General features: G+C 38.1%; 1 protein-coding gene across 12 annotated transcripts in view; it reads right to left on the reverse strand.

Moving 5' to 3' along the window:
* Positions 1–25,884, reverse strand: part of LINGO2 (leucine rich repeat and Ig domain containing 2) — a 452,194-nt gene that overhangs the window by 373,752 nt on the left and 52,558 nt on the right. Inside the window, exon 2 of one of the 12 annotated variants that reach the window (XM_064502531.1) lies at positions 1,101–1,216. The exons of the other annotated variants lie outside the window; for them this stretch is intronic. The gene's annotated coding sequence lies outside the window, so the exon portion shown is untranslated. The remainder of the gene's footprint in view (positions 1–1,100; positions 1,217–25,884) is intronic. 12 annotated transcript variants of the gene reach the window in all.

A 25,884-nucleotide genomic window follows, 5' to 3' on the forward strand; every position in this document is an offset into this window, starting at 1 on the left:
GAGTGGTGTGGTTCTGTTCTTGTAGCTGCCCTCCTAAATTCCTGTGTGACAACTGTTACCACAAACTGTAATACCTGAGTCAAAGATTTGCCAAATCTGAAACACTGTAGTATTTCTGATTCCTTCAAAACTATAGCTATACTACAATTTATGAAAATAAGAAATTTTGTTTCTTGCTTATGTTATAAAGCAGACAGAAGAGAAATTAAATTTTCATAAGGCTTGGGAGTAGGTGACTTGGAGCTGACAGATGTGTGAAAATGTTTGCTCATTAAACTGCACAAACGTGACAGAACTTTGAAAAAACCTTGATTGCATGTAGGGTCAAAAAGGGGCATTTGTCATTTGTTTTACTCAAATGATTTTATTTCTAGAAGAAACTAGTCTTCTATTTCAGTAAAATTTATCATAAGATGGAACCCTATTGCTTCTGTTTTTGTTTTTTTGTCTCAGCATAGCAAGTCTGTGTCTTAGACCTCCTGGCTGTGACTTCAAAAACAGAAAGAAGTGACCTAAATGGAAACTAAATAAGGTAAAGTCTCCACTAAAAAATGGAGTTCTCTTCCATTTTTTTCTTCACTTTCAACACTGAAACTTATCAGCAAATTCAAACCATTTACTTGGTTGCACAATTAAAAATTAAACGTGGTTGTGAATATAAAATAATAATTACACAGAGGAAAGAAAAAAAATTAACACTGAAGAGCGCTTACAACACTAATAGAGCTTAATATGATCTGTATGCAGAACTGTTTTCAAGTAACACTTTCATAAGTGTCAGAATTTCTGCCAGTGAAGAAACAGTAGTGGGATTTGTGAAGAATATGAGTGTATAGATTACACAGCTAGGTGTGACATGAGATTAGCAGACTTTATGACATCTCTATCATGTTAAGCCAAATCAATGGATGCAAACAGACACAAAAGCACATGCGTAGGCTCTGATTTAGGTATGTCAACCTTAAAATGAACAGCTAACAGATTACAATGGGCTGCAGGGCATCATATCACACACTACTTTTAAGAAATCTGGAATTTCACTGTGCATGTGAAATTTTTTGAAAACTACTAAAACATAAACTGAAAAGCTCTTTGCATACCTTATCTTACGTCTTTTAATTCACTTGCTCCAAACTGGGATTCAGATCTACCCTAGGGATGGAGTTATTTCGCTGCCTTCCAGAGCTTCATGCCTGCATGACACATCTGTACTCACCTGAACGGGACACAAGTGAAAAGAAGTCTGAAGTTATGGCAAGACTGCATAATGGCCATATCCAATATGAGACATATTCTATCAGTGTATCATTTTTGCCAGAACATATTTTCTTCCCATGTATATATCTTCGGTGTCCTGAAACACCTCCTTATTATAAGGGCAAGATATTAGGAGGGCTCTGTCTTAGCTGTTGGCATCCTCATATGTGAGATTTCCCTGCAGGCCACAACATTCGCTTATCAGGTTTTCACCGATTAAAATGTAAGCTGAAATGAGAGGCTGCCCCAATATGGCTAAGCAATATCCATAAAAGTAAACTTGTTTTTTCCCTCCTTTGTCAAATGGAGACAGAACACCTTTGTTTTTGTGCATGGAACTACTTCCAAGAAGAAATTTCTTTTTCAAAACCTATGAAATGAAAAATCTCTCTTTTAGTCAGGCATTCCTTTTGCCTCTCTCCTTCTGTTTCCATTTCAACACTCTCAGAAATCTTAGCTTTTATCTTTCATCAAGTTATCTATCTATATCTATCAAGTTCCTCACAGAGTTTACATTTTGATAACTGTGTAAAATCTAAGGCAAAAGAAACAGGTTTGAAGACTCTCCAGATAAAGAAACTTGGAGAGAGGTGTTCCCGAAGCGAGGGAAAGAGGTGTTAGTGACTCAACAGGCAATACTGTTTCCTTCATGAGATGCTTGTCTAGCCTTGCATGAAAAGATTGTATGTTCCTGGAAGTATTCTCTCATAAGCACAATAAAAATAAAAAATTAGAGGGGAAGTCCTGAATAACTGTTTCTTTCTTTCTCCTTCCCTCCACAGCAGGATTTATCTTGACACTGTGGAAAATTCAAGTAAGGTTTTTATGCTCTCCTTTTCTAAATTGTTACAATTACTTCATGAAATATATGGGATACTTCTTCACAAGTCACAATGCTTTACATTATTGGTACACACTACCAAGGCAGATTCTGCCTAAGGAATATGGGAAACAACTGTTGACTATCTATATAGTAGCTTGAGTCAGGGACAGGATGTCTGTTAAAAATATAGCTCTATCAGTAGTTACAGACCTGATACCAAACAAAATTCTAACTACCTGTGCTGTGCTGCAATTTCTTAGCTGTTAATGCCGAATGCCTTGTGACCGGAAATGGAAAGTGCTAAATAAATATATAACCCATATATTTACTCCAAATAATAGGACAAACATACAAAATTACACAAGGAGACTAAGGCCTATTCTAAAATTACAGCTAAACTCAATGGAAAAAGAGTATGTCTATGCACATTGTGAAAATCAGCATCTTTTTAGTACGAAAAAGTTCAATTGCTATATTTTCTACCACAAAGAGTTAAATTAAATTACTATTTATGGAGCTTCTCCTATCTATCCAAGATACTTCACATATATTTAAAAAGTAATGAACTTTTCATGAATATATCAAACCATTGTACTAACCAGTATAACTGCATAAGCTGACACTGTTTAAAAACTCATGGCGTAAGTGAAAGAAATGTCACATACCCCTCTAACCATGCTCTGTTTTTCATAGTTACCTACTCTTAAGCTCTACAAATTAGTATGCTGTATATTATGGCACCTCTTGAAAAAGCAAAGCTATTGCACTGATTCTTCCACCTTTATCTTCTTTTACAGTCCTCAAAATCTTATTGCAAGTCATACTGCTCTTGAAGTGTCAGCTCCAGGAAACAAGAAGCATCATTTTGACAATCTCTAGTAAGTATCAGGCTTCAAGATCTGTTAGTTGCAAAGACAGCTTAAAAGTCTTTTCCTTTCTCATCGCAGTCTCAAATACTACAAAACAAATTTAAAAAAAGCCCAAAGCACTGAAGCACTGAACATTTAAATTTTAAGTTTTATTTTTGTTTTCTTTTTAAATTTGAAAACACATTTCTGTAGTTCACACCTCAAATAATGTTGAAAACAATCATACTCAGATGTACACAATTACTCTGGTTGCATGAACAGCACAAGATGCAGGTCACGGTGCCTGTGTGTGCTGATGCAATGCTTGCAACAATCTGGCTCCCTATGGGAAATCTCACAGCAAAAAAATCCTGTTGGATATATGTATTAAAGCAGTCATCTGCCACCCTTACCACAAAAATAGTGTTCTTGCATCTCCCAGAAAATTCTCTTATAATAGCTTCTTTCATCTGCAAAAATATGATAGGAACTATACTGCTCAGCTGGTAACAAACTGATCTGGAATATCCTCTGAAATGACGTCTTTCCACGATTTTAGACTACAAAAAGAGTAGTCCATTAATCCTTGCACCTCACATGCTAGAACTCAGTCTTTCTGTTCGTTCATTCTACCCCACTGCCAGTGTGGGATTTTGCTACTTCTTCAGCCTTCTCAGCCTAGATTGACTTTTTCTGTAACAGTTTCCCACCAAAAGAGTAGATTTGAGGGTTTGGGTTTTGTTGTTGTTGCTATTTTGACTGTGTGGTTTTTTCCTGTTTTAGAATGATTAATTACAAGGGCTGCAGGTTTCAGGAAGATGATGCTGTCATTAATGAGGAAATCATGTGGTGCCAAAATCAGAGTCTGTAAGACATAGCATCTTGCAGATTTCCTGCACAGCATTGCTATAGGTCCATGGTACAAAGCAAACTGAACTTAACAGGACACAACTCACCTGTTATATACTGCTCTGCACGCACACAATATAAATCATTCTGCTCCACCCAACTTCACGGGAAGAAACACCAACAAGTAATAAAATTAGAATAATGAAATTTGAAGAGGGGAAAGCAAACTATATACTGAACCTCCTGCGGTCATGCTTTAGTATCATGATCAAAATAAAATTAGTCAAAAACAACAGCCTCTGTAAACACTTTCAAACATTAAAACATAAAACTGGCTAAATAATTCCCCTGCTGCATACATCAAGTAACCCCACCCCTCATTTTTAAACCAGACTGTTAAACAACAATAAGATATAAGTGAAGGGAGAAAAAGTGGTTAGCTAATCCCTATGTAATTTTACTTACAAAAAAGGAAGTCACACCTATTTACTCTAGTGGATTGATTGGAACAGACTGATCTCTTTCATAGTCCTTTTGTCTAGTCATTTTACTCTGATGAACATATGAAGCAGTTTACATATTGGGAATGGTATCATGTGTGATGGACTGGATTCTTATTAGAGACTTTGTGCACATGGTACTCAATGAAACTGACAAGGATTAGATCATACAATCTTCAGTGCTGAAAAAGCAAATGTACACAATGGGACAGGATGACTTTTGAATTTTAACCCTTTACCTAGATATTAGCTGGCCTGTAAAATGAAAATTTAAATATCAAATGCTCAGCTTGTCTTGAAGCTGTAACAGCTGTCAGCCTTTTGCTTTTAGATGCATTTGAAACTCTTAGATTCATCTTGGGAATGTGAGAAACGGTTTGAATATCACCTATGTAGTGCAGGAAATGATATAAAAATGTCATAATCCTGATTCTGTGCTGCCACCTTCCTCCAAGCTGCCGTGTCTCTTCAGAGATTCAGAGGCACAATGATTTCCTTTGTCTCTCTTAATTATTACAGGACTGATGTCTCATGCTTTAATTTCACTGGTATCCATCCACTGGCTTCTACAGATGTTGTATTTGGCCCCAGCAGGTTGGACAAGAGCTTCCTAAATCCATTTTGCCCCATGGCAACAAGACAGAAGAAGGATCATGTTACAAAAGGATCATGTTTTGCTCCCTATCATATATGGCTGTTAACAGCAGCAGTCAGTTTTAATTTCTTATTTCTCCACGTCTGAAAACAACATAGGAGGAAAATTGTTATTCAGAACAATGGGTGACGAATGACAGAGCCTGACTTTTAAAGAATTGAAACAGTATCATGTGATTTCTATGATCAATCAGAATTAATCAACATAGCTCAGTTCTGAATATAATGTATCAAGTACTTGCCATTGTATATTTGCAATGAATCCACAGTTAAAAATCTTTACAAGGCAACCTAGATTCTAATTCCGCAAAGGAACGAAAGGCTAGAAAAATCATATTCTGTTCATAGAAGAAATAAATTCTCAAACAAAACAATTAATTCGATTCTAATATACAATAAAAAGTATACCTCCATCTCCTCAGTAAAAAATTGGAACAGCAGACAGTCATTAGAAGACTGTTGATTTACAATGGAAGCATACTACAAAATATGTCACAGACACTAGTGAAAGTGTAAATTAGAAAGAGCATCTTCAACCTATCAATTTTAGATTCTTCTTGAAACAGTAAATATTCTGGCAATATTCAGTGGACAAGCCTGAATGTATTTAATGACACACTGTGATCCCACAAAGCCTTAAAAACATTCTGATATGAACAGAAATACACCTTTCAAAAATTGCTGTCCATATGTGTAAATGAAAACCTTGCTTACAGGTTTGCAGAAGCAGAGTTTGATATTGTTTTCTCCATCCCATCCCCCACAACAAAACCACAAACTGACGCTGTGCTTTCAGAGTAAAAGAGTACAATAGCTCTGTGGGCAAAGGCAACCTTTAATACCAAGCATGGCATAAAACAGATCATGCACGCAAAGTATCACTTATGAATAATTATTTAACTCTCCCAGAATGAAATTGCAATGCTACTCTATGCTCCAAGGAATATAGAAAAGATATAGTTAGATCTTCTACCTACATTTATCCAGTTTCACCTATGTATGTCTACCCAATATTATGATGCATCTAGTACTAAGGTATTCTCACTTACACTCTTAAACACTTCTACATCTTCTAGACTGACACACCTTTCCACAGATGGGAGAACTAGGATGAAGACAGGTTCTCTCCTAGTTGGTGGAAAGCGAAAATGAAGCTTAGAAGCGGAAACATGATCTGCTCATTAAATGCTGTATTTTCCAGCATGGCCAACTGGCCAATGTGTACACACACACACACACACACACCTGTGCACACACATGCACACACACAGACACGCACACAGACACAGACACCATCTACACTCTTCTCTTTGGGCAGGTGTCCTGGCTGTGGTCAAGTATCATGTTGTGAGGAAACCCTCCTCCCTCCCTCTTCCATTCTGGGAGCAAAAAATATTTCCTACTGACCTCTGGTTTCCAGGAGAAGGAACTAATTTGCACATTAGAAAACAGAAGCACGACACAAAATGTCAGATTTACTTATCTAAATGACTGGAGTGGAGTGTAACGTTCTTGTAGTCTAGACCAAATCAGAAACATTAGGAAAAAGGACGTAAGCAGGTGCTAAGAAGCACCTCTGTATATTTCCTCTTAAATTTCCTTTTGAAAAGGGAAATTTAAATTAAATATATGGCTTCTACAGCTACAGGGTAAAAAAAATCAGGCCTCAAAAGAGAAGACTTTCATTTGAAATATCATGGTATTTACACAGCTCTGTGTCATGGTGGTTGTAATTCAACTGCAGAGATTCAGAGCAGAAGGAATAAGGCAGAATGGAATTTCAGCAATATGGTTCCCAAGAAGCAGTATGACACCAGCTCAGAACCGAGTATACCAGCTTTCTCTAAAGGAAAAAAAAAAAAAAAGACAATTCTGAGAAAGACTTTTTTAAATGAGAAATGCCTAAGTAAAAACTCCAGTTTATGACATGTAAGGAATTCATGGAAAATGTTCAATTAGCTCTGACAATGACCACACAACTCTAAGCACATGGTGGTGCTGGGATATGTTCCAACATTTGACAGCCAACAGACCCTAAGTAGACACTGGAATTACATCACAGAAAGCTCAAGGCAATTGTTTATGCTTATACAAAATGTATAATTAGAAGAAAAAAAAGACATAAAAAAGGTACTGCTAGGGAAGAGTCTTTATTTATTGGACTGTATGACATCACAGATGGAAAAAAGAAACACACTGTAACATCTGTTCCTCTTGCTGTAAAGGCAGAAGGCATTTCTTAAGAAAGTATAAACTAGTGCTGACATGCCAAGCACCACTGCTACCTCTGCTCTTTTCTCCATAGTTTTGAATTTCTCCAGTAGATTTTTATAAAATAAATAAATAAATAAATAACAAAAAGCTACACATTAAATCTGAATGGATGAAGGTTTTAAAACTTTGTACCAGTGCAAGTTTCAAAATCACATCATGCTCCAGAGAGTTTAGAAAATGTGTAAAACCCAATGTCTATGGACTTCTGTTGCTTTTCTTTTTTTCCCACCAAGTTATTCACTTCAGCTGGACCAATGGCAATAACTGAGAAAGGCAAAGATGCTACAAAGTAAGCTACAAAATGAAGTTATTTTAAACTTCAAGTTTATTTGTGAGAGACAATGTACTCATCTGAGAGACAACGGACTGGAAGTTAGTGTAGTAAGCTCTTCAAACAGCTACTGCATAATCATTAGGGTAAAGTCTGTACTCCCAAAGAACAGTACCCCGGGGAATAAGCAGCCAGGCAAGAAGAGGGAATAAAAAATTCTACTTTTAATGAGCAGAGACTGTGTGTGTGTGTGTGTGTGTGTGTGTGTGTGTGTGTGTGTGTGTGTGTGTGTGCATGTGTGCATGTGTGTGTGTGTGTGTGCGCGTGTGTGCGCGTGTGTGTGTGTGTGTGTATGCACAAGGATAGGCACACACACTAAATTCTAGGAGATTCTAAATATTCTAAGAATATTTTGTGAGAATACTCTCCTGGAGGAAGGAACTGTTCATGCCCATGTATTAACATCACTTGATCAAACACAGCCACTTTTGTTCAGAAGCAGAGTAGTCAGATCTTCAAAGAAAGTGCATCAGTAACAGAACTAATAGAGAGCTATCCATCTTTTAGCAGGTCCTTCCAAGAGAAAGGCTATCCAAGCAGACAATGCTTAGTAGACACATTCATTTATCTGATCTCTCTTGGAATACATATGTGTTTTCAATTACTAAAATATTCTATGACATAAGTTTGACAATTTGATTTCAGGTTATAATTTAAACAAGTATTACTTTATGTCTCTTTTAAACTTAACGCTGGTCATTTCATCTGATATCTCTACATTCATGTCATTCACTCTTTTAGGGAACAATATTTTACTATTTACCTTAAAAAAAAAACACATTTCCCTCATCTGTGCCCTCAGATATTCATTTTCTGATCTGAAAAGTCCCTATCTATTAATTTTCCTTTGGAAACTATTCTGTCCCTTATCATCTTTGTTATCCTTTATTGTACTTTTTCTAGTTCTAGAAAATCCTTTTTGAGATGGATAACCAAGTGAAGAAGCAGCAGAGATTTTAATCATAGAATTACTCAATCATGTAGGTTGGAAGGCACCTCTGCATTTCATTTGGTCCAACCTCTGCATAAAGTAGGTCCAGTTTTAAAAGGCTGCTCTGTGCTCTGTGACTTATCTAGTCAAGTCTTAATAACCTCCAGGGACGGTGATCCTTTAGCCTCTTTGGGCCTGAGTTTCAGTCGTTGACCAAGTTTATGATGAAAAAGTTTTTAAATATCAAGTCATAATTTCCCATGTTCCAACTTACGCTTGCTGCCTCTTGTCCTTCCACTGTACACTGTTGAGAAAAAAGGTCTGGATCCATCTTGTCTACACTCTCCCATTAGCTACATGTACACAACAATATTAACCCTGCTTCCCCTTCTCTTCTCCAGGTTGGAAAATACCAGTTCTCCTTGTATGCTCTGTGCCCCCAGCCATCTCAGTGACCTTACATTGGGCTCACCCCCGTACGTCCATGTCTATGCTATGCTGAAGAATCCAACGTGGACACTGAGCACCTGGCATTAACTTGGCACTCCAGGTGCAGTCACAGCTGTGCTGGGCAACAGGGCAGGGTCACTTTCCCGCACTGGCTGGCTGGGGTGGTGCTAATGCAGCCCAGGCTGTGGGGGGGCCTTTGCCTCCTGAGTGTACTGCTACCTTGTGGACACATTGCTGCCCCCCCCCAGGAACCCCAGAGCCTGTCCTGCAAAGCTGCTATCTGGCCGGTCAGCCCCAACCTGTCCTGCTGTGAGTGGTGAATGCTTCCCAGGGCCCAGGCTTTGTGTTGGCCTTTGGAGAACTCCAAGAGGCTCCCATTAGCCCATTTCTCTGGGTCTCTCTGGGTCTCTCTGAATAGCTGTCTGGCCCTACAGCATACCTGCCACGTCTCCCAATTTATTATTTTCACTGGCAATCCCCTCTTCATCCCTCCTGATGGTGCAGAGGCTGCTCATGTCTCCCAGCAGCTCTTTCACCTGACAACTCAGCAACACAACTGGAGCACACCTGTGGGAGAGGCCACCACTGCCCCAGATGCAGGGAGAGCCCAGGCCTTCTCTGCATCCTCAGGCCTCAGCAGCTGCACTCTGTCGCTGCAGCTCTGCCTGGCTTCAGGCCTCTGCTGCACAAAGTGACACATCATCACTATTGCTGTGTAGTCTTCAGCAGGGATTCTGGGTCCTTTTATGTCCCTTTTACACCAACTGCTGCCACAACTGCTGCACTCTCAAAATTCATCGACCTCCAAAATTAGTAAAACCAAATCAAAAATCATAGTAAGCAAAAACAAAACAAAACAAAACAAGTCCTCTGCAAACACCATCTTTCTCCAAAGGATAGTATGAAAATTTGTCATTCTTTGGCCCATTATCAGCTACTGCCACAGCAGATTATCAGTATTGCTTTAGAGGTCCCAGTGGAATAACAATGAAATCAAGACCGTATCTTCCTGCACATTACCACTGACAATTTAACATCAATAAATAGGAAAGAACTTAGAAAGAGCATCCCTAGTGTAGGCTGTGTTTTGTATACTGGAACAGTACAAATGCTGCTTTGGCTGCTGTGAAAAGGGAAATAGAAAGTCCACAGAAGAGAAATGGTCTGTAAGGTGATTTGCCTGAATTTTCATAGAAAATTCATCAGATATTACTAGACTGCACTGAAATGTTTACTAGCTGTCAGGATACATAACACCTTGATGAATTTTCTACAAGATAATAAAAAATTCAAACGCTTAAAGATAAAGGAAGTGCAAATAATGAAAGGCAATGACAAAGTGGGGGAAAACAGTTACGAAAAGAAGGGCATTACTAGTTTCATAAAGACCCAGCTGTTCCTAAATATTTTTTTAAAGCATGGGGGAAAAGATTTCTTGCATATACCTGAGCTGCTCCAAGAACATATCAGGTGTTAGCTGCCAAGATCACCCCCAACATCAGATCCTCACCAAGTTCCGCTCAACTTCAAAAGGTGCAAGCTGAACCTTATATTCACTTTCATGCAGGTTAGCCATAACTCCAGTTCATTTGACAGAGGAAACTTCTAGAGTCCTCACTGCCACTGCTGAAATGCCACTGCTCTTACCCAAAACTTCTGGAACACTGGTCTATTTAACATGAACTTCTGCAGGTTGTTTAATCTAAGCCCTATCTACTGAATCAAGAAGAAACAGTCATCTTTCTGAACAGAATGCTAGTGTGTAAGCTACACGACTGTACCAGCTGAGAAAAATGAGGAAGAGGTGCCTCACAGGTAAGAAGAGCTAAATAACTTACAGCACATGTTAAGTGTGATAGGAGCAATCTGGTGACAATTTATTGCAGTATTATGCATGCCCAGAATACGTCCAAGGCAATGAATCAGGGACTGAATTTATCAGTGGTTGTCCTAGAAAAAGAAATAAAAACTGGTATTTTAGATTCCAAAATCTAAATCAAACTTTAAAAAATTGCATTCATAAATGCAATCTTTCCTCTGAAATAACTGGATCTGTTGATACCCTAGGTCTCAAAATTTACTTTGCCTTGCCATATCAAAAAACATTGCAAAATGTAATGCTGTAATGTTACAGAAGTTTACTTAGGAGTCAAGCACCACAGTGCAACATTTTCGGTAAGTATTCTACCCACACGGGGTACTTATACCCACACTTCCAGAAAGTTTGATGGCTTAAAGGTATTTTTTGTTGGCTTTTGTTTAAAACTTTTGTTGACTTTTTATTTATACAATATACTTTTTGCCCTGATGCCAGCAATTGTTAGTAAAAAAATAAGCAAGTATTTGTGCTGATAAACTAATTAAAAATAAAAACAAACATAAAAATGGACAAAAAAGAATCATCTATCTCTGGTGTTTTAAAATTATGTTTGACAAAGCAGTTCTAAAACCACAGGAACCTGAACACCATCCTCGAGAAAGATTTATTTTTCCTGGCCTTACACATAATGCAAGAAAAGTGGTATTTTTTTTCCCCCTCAGATGATTTTCTGCACCTACACCTTTTCAATGAAACCTTAAAACATTTTTAGACCGGTTTTGATGATGTGTAAAAAGAAATCTCTCCAAACTGAGCATGAATCTTCAGTTCTGTCTTTTCTTTCCTCTCACTGTCATTACTCCCCGGACCATGTATTTCACAGCAGTGGGATTTACACTAAACAGTGTATTCTCATGGTGCTATAGTAGACGAAAAATCTATATAAGTAGACACACTAACTCTGCCACTACTGTGGTACAAACCTTGCAGGATTATTTTGATAGGAGGGATTTTGGTGATTTATCACAATGAAAATCAGAATTTAGCCCCATTTCTCAGATATGAATACTCACCACTAAATCATTCTGCATGACTGGACTGCTATTCACTTTAATTTGCACCTCAAAACACTGTCTACTCAACGTGATTCACCGCTTTCTCACAACCATACACCTGAGTATAATGCAAGATGGATTCCCCAGCCAGTGTCAAATATAGCACTAGCTCCTAATCTTTCAAAGAGGATTCCTTTCAATTTAAGAATATATAGGATTCAGTTATGCACTACAGGCCCCGACAGTGCCAAATACAGCTCAATCCTTTCTTTAGACAGTAAGTACTCATTTTCCCTTTATCCTTTTAACAAATCAATTGCCTCTCTGAAAGGTTAGCCTTAGCAAATTAATAAAGCTGTACAATATCAGTGTATACACTGGCAAGAGAGATAACAAAACAGAGCATTTAATCCTACTAAATTTTTTACACCATAGAAATATGTATCATAATTTTGATTATTCCTAGTACAAATACTAACCTAAAACAAAACCCAGGCAGAAGTGGTATATGAAATGTAGTCCAAAAAATAAGGTTGTCAATTTAACTAGATTTAGAAGACTAGAAAATCTTGGACACTCTGAAGACTTCCTATATCTTTAAATGTAATTTGAAACACTTCACATCAGAGGTCCTATCAAACCTTAACTTCAAATCAAAACTTAACATCATGTCCTATCAAATCAACAGTGCAACAACTGAGTTCGGATGGCCTGCATCACAAATAGGTATCAGCAGATTCAGGAATCTGAGTTAGATGAAAGAGAATAGTGTCCCATATTCCTTTCCCTTACTTAAAGATTTTCATGACAAAAATTCATACAACTTATTCTTTGGCCATTTAGGACAACATTCCATTTGCTCTCTGCATTGCGTCTTTTTCCAGGACTTCCAAATAAGGAGACCCATATATGTTTTAGCCAGACTGCAAGGTGATGTGCATTGAATTATATATTATATATTTATATAAATACATAAAAATATAATATAAATATTATATATATGTTTATATATTATTTTATATATTATTAAATTTTGTTTAACTGTACAAAAGGTGTTTTCTTACTAATTCTCAATTTCCTGAACAACATCTTTTCTGGTAAATTTACTGGATCTAAAGGAACGTGCGTTTTGCCTGTATCATCCTTTGTTCTTGTTCAATTTTGTGGTGAATTACAAATCACTGGTCTGTCTCAAGCATTTGATTTATGTTTCTGACTGCTCACTTTCTCTCTACTTCTTTTTTTTTCCAAAAACCTTTTTGACATAATCTTATCTGGAAAATGTAACATAAGTTGTAACACTGAATTCTTGTAGAAGTCTGGTCATAAGGAATGGAAAAGGTTGGTTTTGCTACCTGACCAATACCTCATGTTCTTAGCTGGTACTGGCAACAAAAACCTTCTTCTGCGAAAGACAGTGGCTAAGCTAAAAAAAGGTTTGCATGAGCTCACTTCCTAGTCACAGCCATTCTGAGACTTTGAGATTTTTTAATGGTGCAGAAAATTCCCAGAACTAACCAGTGACAGATTTATCATTTAAAAACAAACCAAAACTGAAAACCAAATATTCCAATATTCCTCCTGAGGTATTGATCTGCCTATACCTAATATTATTTCTAAAGATCCACTTTTATTACTTGCAGGGAGGACAGAACATCACTTGAAATCAAAATCACTAGAACCAAATTTGGTTATCCTGCATTATCATCTGCAGGTAGCAGGATCTTGTTAGCACATAATTTATTGCACTGTTATGAGTTACTTTGGGGATTTTGTGAGTGCTTACAATGTAAAAGTGTGAATTATTTATTCCAACTCTTTTTTTTTAGTAACTGAAAAGAATTGAGTATAATATGGCATGTCTTGTACATTCTGGGAAGCTCTCATAGGATGAGAGGAGGAGATATTTCACTAGATGTGTGGGAAGCTATCAGCAGAAAAGCACAAAAAACACTTTTGCAAAGATTTATTTATAGCCAAATTGTTTTTAACCTGAAGTAGTATGAAAGTATAATACTTACGTGCTCTCATAAAAATGAATTGTTTCTTGACAGAATGTCTCGTAGTCACAGCTCATTTTATTACTAGAAAGCTATAATAGAGCAAGTATGTACAATATTAGAAGAGAAATGAAAGGCTGACAGATGCTTTGAGAAGTCTAATTAGCTAATAAACACTATACTAATTTTCTACAAGGGCCTTGTAAAAAACTATTGAAACAAACAAAGAAATGAAAATCCCTGAAAATAAAATCCATTTTGTTTGACACATACTGCGACTTTTTCACTCCCATCTGGAAATTAAACTACACCATAGTTTACTTGAAAAACATTTCTAGGGATTATTGACTAGTTTTGACTAATAGCTCCAGATTCAACACATTCCAGGTTTCACTTATGCCCTGGGATTGCAGTGTTGCCTAATAATTTTTAGTTGCTTTGACTTTGGTATAATTTTTCTCCGCCTAATATATTGGAAGCTTCTTTGCTCTACAACCTTGGGGCTGCCATGGTACTAATAGCATCTGACACAGTTTTCCAAAAGCGCCAATGAAATAAACTGCACTGAAGAATTAGTTTTCTTGCTCTCTGCTTGAAATGCTGTAGCTGAAATGCTCTCCTGGCATTAGACTATGGACTGCAGTTGGGTAGACCTTCTCTCCATTGCAAGGGAGCCAAAGAAAAATGGCATCCAAGACTGCAAGAATGGTGAGGAACAGGCTGAATATATGCCAGCCTCTAGGGTTGCTTTACAGTGAGCACACCAGCCAACAGCACAGTTAGATGAGCAAAACTGAGATCAGCCAGCAAGCCAGAAAATAAACTTAGTCTGAAAAACACTGTCTGCTTTCAACTAAAACCTACATCTACAGCAGGTATTTTGTTCTTTAGAGATTTTTATATCTACTGGGCCCCCAAAATGGACAGACTTATGCTTTTAGAGCTAAACCAGTGCTATTCAAATTCTGGTGCAAAGGTGACAAGTGATATGTGATCAGTGATACACCAAAAATGCCTACTGTAAAGAAAAAAAAAAAAAAAAGAACAAGAAGAAACAGAACAAATATTCCTGAATACATATGCAAGCAAATTAATGGGAGAACTGAATGAATGCAGTGGAACAACAGGTAAAGAGAAGCATTTGAAGTTTACTGCATTTTGCTATGTTAGTGCAAAAAAGTAGTGCAAGGCAGGCATTGAGTTTGATTTAATGTGATGCTTCAATTTGTTTGGTTAAAGATTTTTATGAGATGATTTACCTCTCCTTGGTTAAACACTCAAATCTAAGAGCATGAACGACTGTGTACATGCACAGTGTTTGATCTTCATTAATCCTTCCTTACTTAGACAGAATAGTGTGAAGAGGACTTTTTCCAAACACACTTTAAATCCTTTTTGTTCATACAGCTGCACATGAAAACTGATCTGCTATAAACACATTGAACTGGACCATGAATTTGAGTTCTGTGGCCCAGACCAATCCCTCCCATAGGATTTTATGATACTCGTTCCTTCTGATACTGAATATTCTTAAAAAAACAGAAATAATGTGGTACAACAGATATGATATGATGACCTTTTATTTATAAACAAGGAAGGGCTGCCTGGGAGTGTGAAGGCTGTGGGCAGCGTTGGCTGCAGCAAACACAAGATGGTGGAGTGCAGGAACCTGAGAGGCAGGAGCAGGGAAGAATGCAGGATCACAACCCTGAACTTCAGCAGAGCAGACCTTGGCATCTTCAGGGACCTGCTTGGAAGAATTCCATGGGATAGCACTCTAGAGGTCCAAGAAAGCTCGTTGATAGTCAAGGATCACCTCCTCCATGCTCAAGAACAGCCTAACCCAATGAGCAGAAAGACAAGCAAAGGGGCTGGAGATCTGCATGTATGAGCAAGAAGCTCATGGCAAAACTCAAACATCAGAAGCAAACGAACACAAGGTGGAAGCAGGGACAGGCAACCTGGGAAGAATATACAGATGTCGTCCGACTATGCAGGGATGGGGCTAGGAAGACCAAGGCCCATCTGGAGTTTAATCTGGCAAGCCATGACAAGGACAAGATGAAGGGCTTTAAATGTATGAGTAACAAAAGAAAGACTAAGGAATTGGGGCAGAGTCCCTCGTGACAAGGGACACTGAAAAGGCTGAGGTACTGAATGACTTCTTTGCCTCAGGCTTTACTGGTAAGACTGGCCTTCAGCAATCCAGGCCCTGGAGACCAGCAGGAGCATCTGGAGAAAGGAAGACTTTCCCATGGTAGAGGCAGACTGGGTTAGGGATCACTTAAGCAAACTAGACATACACAAGTCCATGGACTCCGACGGTATTCAGACGCGAGTGCTGAGGGAGATGGCACATGTCAGTGCAAGGCCATTCCCCATCATCTTTGAGAGGCCAAGGCGATCAGGAGAGGGGCCCGAGGACTGGGAGAAAGCAAATGTCACTCCAGTCTTCAAAAAGGGCAAGAAGGAGGACCCAGGGAACTACAAGCCAGTCAGCCTCACCTCAGTCCTTGGAAAGGTGATGGAGCAGCTGATCCAGGATATCTTCTCTAAGCATATGGAGGACAAGAAGGTGACCGGCAGTAGTCAGCATGGATTCACAAAGGGAAAATCATCCTTAACCAATCTGATAGCCTTCTATGATGGGATGACTGGCTGGGTAGATGAGGGGAGGGCCGTGGATGTGGTCTCCTTGAGTTCAGGAAGGCTTTTGACACTGTCTCCCATAACATCCTCATAGGCAAGCCCAGGAAGTGCGGGATAGATGAGCAGACAGTGAGGTGGACTGTAAAACTGGCTGAACTGCCAGGCTCAGAGAGTTGTGATTAGTGGTGCAGAGTCTAGTTGGAGACCTGTAATCACTGGTGTACCCCATGGGTCAACACTGGTTCTAGTCCTGTTCAACTTATTCCTCAATGACCTGGATGAAAGGGCAGAGTGCACCCTCAGCAAGTGTGCTGCCTACATAAAACTGGGAGGAGTGGCTGTTACACCAGAGGGCCTTAATGCCATTCAGAGACACCTTTACAGCCTGTCAGAGCTTGGATTGTTTAGGTTGGGGAAGAGAAGACTGAAGGGGGATCTTATCAACACACATAAATGTCTGAAGGGAGCTTATAAAGAGGATGGGGCCAGACTCTTTTTCAGTGGTGTCCAGTGACAGGATGAGAGGCAGTGGATGCAAATAGAAACACATAAAGTTCAGTTTGAATCTATGGAAAAACTTTTTTACTGTGAGGGTGACTGAGCATGGGAACTGGTGCCCACAGGTTGTGGAGTCTCCAACCTTGGAGATACACAAAAGTTGCCTGGACAGGGTCTTTGGCAGCCATCTGTAGGTGACCCTGCTTGAGCAGAGAGGTTGAAGTAGATGATCTTTGAACGTCCCCTCCAATGTCAACTGTTCTGTGATTCTATCATTCTGTTGACTACCATGAAAGGAAAACCATCATATTCTTAATTGTACAAAGGCTATTGATGACAGTAATTAATACGTATTATTAGATAATTAAGTTATTGGGGACTTAAAAAAAAATGCATTATCTACCTGACAGTGTGCCTGACAGTGCATACATCACAACAGATGGCAAAGGAAGTGCTAACATTAAAGTAAGGATTCTCAGGACCAAACCAAGACAGAAGCAGGGGTTTCATTCAGCTGCAAAACACTATGACACTTTGTACTCAGGTGCCATAATCTTTTGAAAACTTTCTAGAACAGTAACATACCTGCAGCTCAGACCTAAATATGTAAGATGCACAGCAATGTTCTTATTGGTCATAACCCACAAGATTCAGTCTGTCAGCTATGCACGAGGATTTCTTGTAAGAAATACAAATTTTTAAAAAAATGGGAATAAAGGATTCTTTCCATCATATGGCAATATGAAAGGAAAGACAGATGATTCATTCCAATGGCAAGCATAGGTTATAGAACAGTGATTTCACAAATTTACTTTGGAAATGAATTGCAAGATTATTGACCAACACCTACTATTTTTTCAAGCTCTTTTTTCTTGGCTATCATTTCAGGAAATCACAAAGGAAAACAAATTCTTGACAATAGTATTAACAGAGAAGACAAATCTAAAGAAAAGAAGGTAATTTCACAAGCTTTTGTGCCACCTTTTAATTTTTACTCAGACCTATATTATCCTTACTATCAGAAAGAGAAGAACAAGCACCTGAATTACACAAAGGCTCGCAGTATCCACTCAGCAGAACTCATGAACTTTTCTTTTTACTGTAAAAAGAAAAGCAAGCAGTCACTGAAATGTAAATGAAATGAAACGTAGGATGAGAAATGCCCGAGCCACTTCCGAAAATGGAACTGGAAAATATAAGTCACGCAACACTGAGAAGAACAAAGCATAAATTAAGCATGATCAGCCTCCAAAAGGCCAGATTTAATATGCAACAAGGACAGATTCATAACCAAATAATCAGATGAAGAAAACAGCATGGGACCCTCTCAATAGCAGAGGAATTTGCTCTAAAATAGTATAGTGATGCTTCCACTGGTACATATTTCTTGTGCAGATCAGTGTGCTATGTATCTCTTACAGCTGAATAATATAGTAAAAAGCAGTAATGCTTATTTTCTCATTTCTAACATCTTAATTTAATGGACTGCCCATAAATTACTTAAAAAAAAATTTTTAGAATAAATTTAAAAGAAGATATGACAATGAGCTCCATTACTTTCAATAAAACTTGAAAATGTAGTGTTTTCACCAGGGTAGAATGTATGCTGATTTACAATGGAACAAAGAACAGGAATAATCCTAATGGATTACAAAGATGAGAGCTCTGTGTTCTTAAAAATACATAACAGGATTATTTGCATCTCATTTCACTTAATCTGGGTGCTTTTATATAGAATATTAACTAACAGAGAAAGAACAAAACCATGCATCGTTAATATACTTTTTAAGATATGAAAAATAAAAATAATGTTAATGAAAGTACAAATCCTGGAACAAATCAGTCAGCAGAAGCTGCAAGAGAATCACTGCTTCTTGGTATGTATATATGTCTTCCAGAATATAGCTCGCCAAGACAGACTGATCATCCCACTTTCTGTATATAGGATCAGGAGGACTGACTCTTTGGAATAAAAGAATCTTACAGAAAGGTGTTCTCGTGTGCATCAAAAGGCTTGAACTATGGTTTATGTGCCTTTCTCAGTTTCTTTTGCAACTAAAGCCAAAGCATAAATAAGCTTTCTGCCCAAATGGTGCTGGAGAAAACCCAAATTTGCCAGCAAATTGTGTTATGACCAGAACCTTCAGTTTATTTCACTGTTGAGTATCAGATACATCAGATGCCATTTTTTTAATTAAAAAAAAATAGTCTTGTAACATCACAGAAACAATTTTCACCCTTAAGAAATATTAACACAATCAATATTCCACATACACAAACACAAAATGTATATTAAAAATGCATCTCTTTTATGGGTGAAACAATGCAATGAAAAACCATTTTCCAATTTATACCTTTTGGCTTTATCATAAACCATGTCAACTACCAGCAATTCCTGTCTACTTTAATGAAAATTAATTTCAGAGGGAGTATCAGGTGTGTAGAACACCCTGTGATCAGTCCATAGAGTCCTTATTTTGGTCAAAAATGAAAATAAATATGAGTGTGATTCATCATTAAATAAATATGGGATCCCATCTGTGCCCTACACAAAGAACAGTACCCTGTGTATGTCTCATGGGAGTCACTGCATTTGACTGTATTTATACTCTTTTAATACTCATATTGATTCTAGAGAAATGTGCAGAGATATTTTGGCCTTCACATGGGAAATAAGACCATGACTTTTTTCACACTAAACTAATTTTCCTCATATTCACAAATGCCATATTCAGTTCTCCTGCTGCTCTATTTAAGTGATTAAAATTTCACTGGCAATCAAGTTGGCCTCAGGCTACCTTTCCCTAACAGTTCTTTCAACTTATAGCCTAAGTTTTTCAAATATTATTTCTTCAGAAAAACAAGAGCAAAGCACTCCTTCTTCTCTTACATAACATAAATCCAATATAATGATCAGTCAAGACTGGGCCCTTGGAGATGTGCCATGTAATCAAATTCTGCTTAAGCTGCAGACGTGTGCACAAAATGCACAATCATGGCTCAGTTCAGTATGGAGGAGAAAAGGCACTTACAGAACACTTATCCTTTATAATGATAAGAAAGAAGAAAAACCTGAATCACACACTTTGTATATGCGTCAATGGCTGGAGTTTTTTATATTTAGCACCTACAAATCTTAGCTTTTTAAACGTTCCACTTAATTTCCAACAATTTCTAGGGTCAAACTGAAAAAAGCCTGGGGTTTATGAATAAGTCTGTGGAATGATCTGTGACTCCAATTAGAGAAAGTTATGTTCCCACACAGCATCTACCTCTGTATCTTTATGTACTTCAATGTATGTTTCCCATCACATAGAATTCAAGATTTTAAATATGTTAATTAAGTTGAGCTATGCTCACTTTTAAAATAATTTTTCTGTGTTGTTTGAAACTTACATGTATCTTTCCTTCAGGATATACTTAAGGTCTTTAGGTTTGAAGCTAGATACTACATAGTAATGTCTGACTATAGGAATTATTGAAACTCTATAATGTAACAGTGATCATTTGCATCAGTTTTCCACCTCCAAGCACGCCTGCTTGTGGAAGGAAAGCTCTGAACATTATTTACTTTTTTTTTCCTTCATCCTCCAACTGTTCTGTAGTAATTAAAGTTGTTTATCTTTGTGGTAGTTTTAATTTAAAAACATACATCTGCAATACCCATCAATCTGCAACAGACTGTCAAGATCAAAACTCAGGTGGGGAAGGAGAGCTGAAAATTGGTGCTTGGAAACAGGTAAGTAGTGGATAGGAGCTCACCCACAACACATACCAGTGAATCACTTTTCAGAGAACCACCAATGCACAAAGTTGGCATTACATGAGGTTCCAGGTTTTATTTCATTTTCCTAAGATATGAATCCTCTTCTGCCTGAAGCACTAGTCAGATTATGCAAAACCAGAAAAATTTCATTTCCTCTAATGTCTCAGATGGTTCTTATCTGTGATCTAACAGCCTCAGTCTTGAACACCTTTACCTCACATTTTCTAGTCATTACTTATTACAAACTATACTGGTCTGGTACCCTTCTCCCCCGCATACCACAAGAGCAACTTAAATTGCCTGGCTCCCCTATAACATAAATCCCAGAGCCATTTCTTGATTGGCCTAAGAATCTCTGAACTCAAGTGAGCCACTGACTCATAGACAAGTGACCACTGATCTTGGGACACTAGCTATCTAAGGTACTGTGTCACTCTCACTTTCAGACTGTGATATTGCCCAGCCAGTTTCCAGCTATGGAACTCAAAAATTCCATTGCTCAAATCTCCACAAATAAGATTTTAGTTTTTCCATCATTTCTACTTAGTAATGAAACACAGCCTTTCTTCTTTGTAAACAAACAAAATCCAACAATGAAATCAAGCTGGTATTACAATCTCTTAAAAAAATGAAAATCTCTGAAAAAAATCATTTTGTGTACACACAGAATCACAGAATAGTTGAGGTTGCAAGGAACCTCTGGAGACCATCTAGTCCAGCTCAAGCTCAAGCAGGGTCACCTAGAGCATGTTGCCCAGGATCCCATCCAGACAGCTTTTGAGTATCTCCAAGGATGGAGACTCCACAACCTGTTTCAGTGCTCTGTTGAATTTACCATAGGTATATGGAAATGTAATGATTGCAGTTTATATTAGTACAATAAGATAATTTAAATTTTAAAAACTGAATGACATGACATTTTAATACACTGTTAACAGCACCACTTTCAATATTTTTGCATTTTAGAAAAGCAAAGACTTAAACAAAGTAGATTTAGTCAGGTATGCCCCTTTAAAGAGAAATAGGGCTTTAATTATCGGGCTAGTACATGGATACAATTTTTGCACTCCACAATCTTCTAGTAATTATAATCAAACACGTACACATCTCTTAAATTGTTGAATTCTATGTGACAAGACAAATTGCTCTAGGGTATGTAACAGAACCATATCAAAGGCTAACCTAAAACAACCATTGTGCCAGCATTTAATGGAATGTAAAATGTTTTAACCTTTTCTGAAGTAAGTGTCAAAGTAGATTTGAGTGGACACAGGGAATGAAAGTCAATCTTCCTCCTTTAAAAAACTAAAAATATGTCAAGCTCTTCTCTCCTCTCTGTCACAACAGAATCCATATTGCATAATTCCTCTTTAAGTCTTTTCTTCCAGTTGTGATGCTACAGATGAACTGTTTCTCTGCATATGGTAGTCTTACTACATTTTTTGTGAACTCCTAGAAATAGCAGTATCCCAAGTACAGTTATATTCCTTCAGTGAAACCAACATATAAATAAGGAAATAGTGTATTATCTCAAAATAATTCCGGGAGTGATAAAAAATGCCAAAAGTGGTCATCACCATGAAGTCCATCTGGAGGCCAGTCACTAGAGGTGTCTCCCAGGGGTCAACACTGGGTCCAATACTGTTTAAGGTCTTCATTAATGACCTGAATGTTGGGACAGAGTTTACCCACAACAAGTCTGCAGATGATCCAAAACTGACAGGATCAGCTGATACACCAGAGGGTTGTGTAGCCAATTAGGGGGACCTCAGCAGGCTGTAGGAATGGGCAGAAAGGAACCTCAAGAGGTGCAATAGAGAGAGGTGCAGAGTTCTGCACCTGCGAAGGAATAACCCCATCCACTAGTACAGGCTGGAGACAGACCTTCTGGAAAGCAGCTTTGAAGAAAAGGACCTGGGTGGTCCAGCTGAAGAACAAGTTGGACACGAGCCAGCAATGTGCCCTTGCAGCAAAAATGGCCAGCAGTATCCAAGAGTGTTGCCAGCAGATTGAGGGAGGTGATCTTTCCCCTCTATTCAGCATGGGGAGGCCACAGCTGCAGTGCTGTGTCAAGTGCTGTCCAGCACAAAACAGACATGGAGCAGCTAGAGTGAGTCCAGCAAAGAGCCACAAAGACAATTAAGGGAATGGATGGGACCAGCTGAGAGAGCTGGAACCATGCAGTCTGGAGAAGAGAAGGCTCAGGAAAGCCTTATCAATGTATAGAAACCTCTGCAGGGAGGGTGTCAAGAAGATGAAGCCAGACTTAGTGGTGCCCAGTGAAAGGATGAAAGGCAATGCACACAAACTGAAACACAAAAAATTACGTTTAAACACAAAAAGAAACTCTCTTACTGTAAGCGTCATTGAACACTGGCGCAGGTTGCCAAAAGAGGTTTTGGAGTCTCCATCCTTGAAGATATTCAAAATCTGTCTGGACAAGGTCCTAAGTGACCTGCTTTAGGTGGCCCTGCTTTGAGCAGAGGGGTTGCACCGGATGATCACTAGATGTGCCTTCCAATCTCAGCAATTCTGTGATATTGCTTTGTGAGGTTTGACATAGTTCCTGTGTTTGGCTGCAGCAAATTAAAAAGGGGGAAGTAGGTAGACACACCCATATTCAATGAGTATGTGCTATGTCTTAGAACAAATAGGCATCTATTTGAATAAACACGAACTTCTATAACTAACTTCTCACAGAGCTCCCCTGTGAAATCCTATTAACTGTTAAACATCAGTGTGTTCTTTACCATCAAAACCACATCCAAGCTGCTACCATATCCTCTCCTTTAAAAGGCACTTTAAGTTCTCTGTGAAATGCCTTTGGAAAATATTAGCAGAGAACAGTAGTCATTCATATAATTAGCTGACTAGCAAACATCTATGCGAATAGGTCTCTAGTAAAATTCTAATGATTGACCAAAGGCATTATAACAAGTACTCGCAATGTCTTGCATTAAACACAACATAAAGAACAGTAACCCTATGTCAAAACTTTCTCTGTGCTCCAAACTGCCAAACTGGCAGCAAGTATGTCCAAGACCTTCGTTTGCCAAGGAAATGCTATCATGGTCAGGATGTACACAACACATGCACTTTCGAGCATGACAGACTGCTCTTTCATACCAATAAATGAGAGACCGCAATCTTCAACAGCAATCCTTGACCTGCTGAGTAATAGAAGATTGTAAAAATGAAGTTAATGAGTTTGTTCAGACATCATAATTTGGCAAGAATACATTTGAAGACATAATAGAAGAGCACACTTTTTTGTTTTTGTTTATTTTTTGCTATTGAGTTCATACTGCTTCCCAAGAGACAGGAGAAACTAGGGAGAGTAGAGAGATTGCTTTTGACTTTTACAGACAGGTAGCCTACAGCAAGAAACATCAGCCACTACAGGCAGATCTGTCTGGCATTATCACAGTTTTTAAAAAACATATCCTATTAACTCTGTAAAAATATGTGGTGGCTACCGAATCTACATAATTTTCAGAAAACAACGGTGAAAGAACACCAGAGTTCTAGAAATCCCTGTGTAGAAACTCTCCAAAGAAGAAAACAAACACTATCTTCTGCTCATGCCTTATTTTCATCAAATAAATATCTCTGAACTTCTCAGATATCATAGTAAGTGAGCTTTAGAAGATACCTAATAAACATAACAGTGGATCAGTCCATTTCAGAAACAAAAATTAAGCTTAATGGAGTAAGAGGAGGGCTTCATCCACTAAAGAGTTCCTTATGTGCATAGATTTCAAATTTTGAGGTGGTCTGAGCTGGACCACAAGCCTGAACTGCACTACTCAGACAACTATTAGTAACAAAAAGAATGAAAAAGGTTGCTCTGTAACAGTACAGCACCTTATGTACACACAGTATGTATCTCAAACAGGGTTTACACAGTATTTCACCAAGGGTTAGCACTGAGAAATTCTTATCCCTTCACTTTCTCATGCGTCTGCTTCAAATTCAATGCATTTTTGAGAGTCTTCTCACAACTGTGAGAATACAAAGGAAGTGATCTACAAATTGATGTTTTCTCTGATATGAATTCAATATAAGATTTCTTTGCTTAAGTTACAGAAGCAGGCCCCCTGGAAAAAAGAAAAACTTACAAGTAAGTCCAAACTTCAGTGTGTGTTCTATTAACTTAGGGCCAGAAAACTCAGCAAATGACACAATCAAGGCCCATGGCAGGAAGAAAAGAGACTTTGTACAGCTATATGATTTGTCTCCATCTTCCCCTTCACTCTTAAATATGTTATCAGAAGAGCAGTTGTACATGCTAAGCAGACTATCCCAAACTGCCTAACATATCACTGCATATTTCTTGGACCTTACATCATGCTGTATTCCACTCTGCGCAGTTCTAGCTACCAAAGACTGGACTCCAATCTACATTTGTACTGAAAACAAAATATATTGTGTCCTTGCACAACTGAGAAAAAATTATTCATTATTCAGAAAAAAAATCCTTGCTCTTTGAGTTTTACTCAAACTACAGTAATAAATGTTAATGTGAAAAGGAAACGAAGACCTTTTGGATTCCGGCTATATACAAAAAAAACAACACAACCAATTAAATTGGTAGTAATGTACCTGCCTCTCAAGATATTTGCCATGATTTGCACCTAGGTGCTAGTAGCATCATTGTAACTGAAGACGACGGTGTTCATGTGCTACGTGAATAAAACAGAAGCTGCAAAGTGTGCAGAAAAGAAAGAGGTGACACTACAGTGCTCTGCCCTCTTCTGTGCACATAAATGCTCTTAGCTGTAGGAAGGCATCATCTGATGCTCTTTGGACTGTCCTGAGAGACTCTCTTAAATAAACACCTCCACTTCTTTCCTTAGTTAGAGCTTTGATTTTTAGCAACAGCTTAACCAGAATTTTTCGAACTAGGAATCCACTACATAATCTGAATTCATAGACAACTTCTCATTTCTGTTACCAGATCTAATTGGAAAAAGCAAGACATTTTTATTTTAATTATATGGTTATAAGAAAAAGAAATTCAAAAAGCCCAAGCGCAGCTTCTGTTTGCTTCTGTTTGGAGGGGAAAGAGAAGAGTTGGCGTAATCAGTAAAATGACACAACAGAAATGCCACAATTGTTGTTTCATGCTAACTGTAGTTCAGCTACTTCACAGTCCTTTTTTTCCCTTTCTATCCCTTCCA

The sequence above is a fragment of the Dromaius novaehollandiae genome, chromosome Z, assembly GCF_036370855.1.
Source record: "Dromaius novaehollandiae isolate bDroNov1 chromosome Z, bDroNov1.hap1, whole genome shotgun sequence".
Lineage (NCBI taxonomy): Eukaryota > Metazoa > Chordata > Aves > Casuariiformes > Dromaiidae > Dromaius > Dromaius novaehollandiae.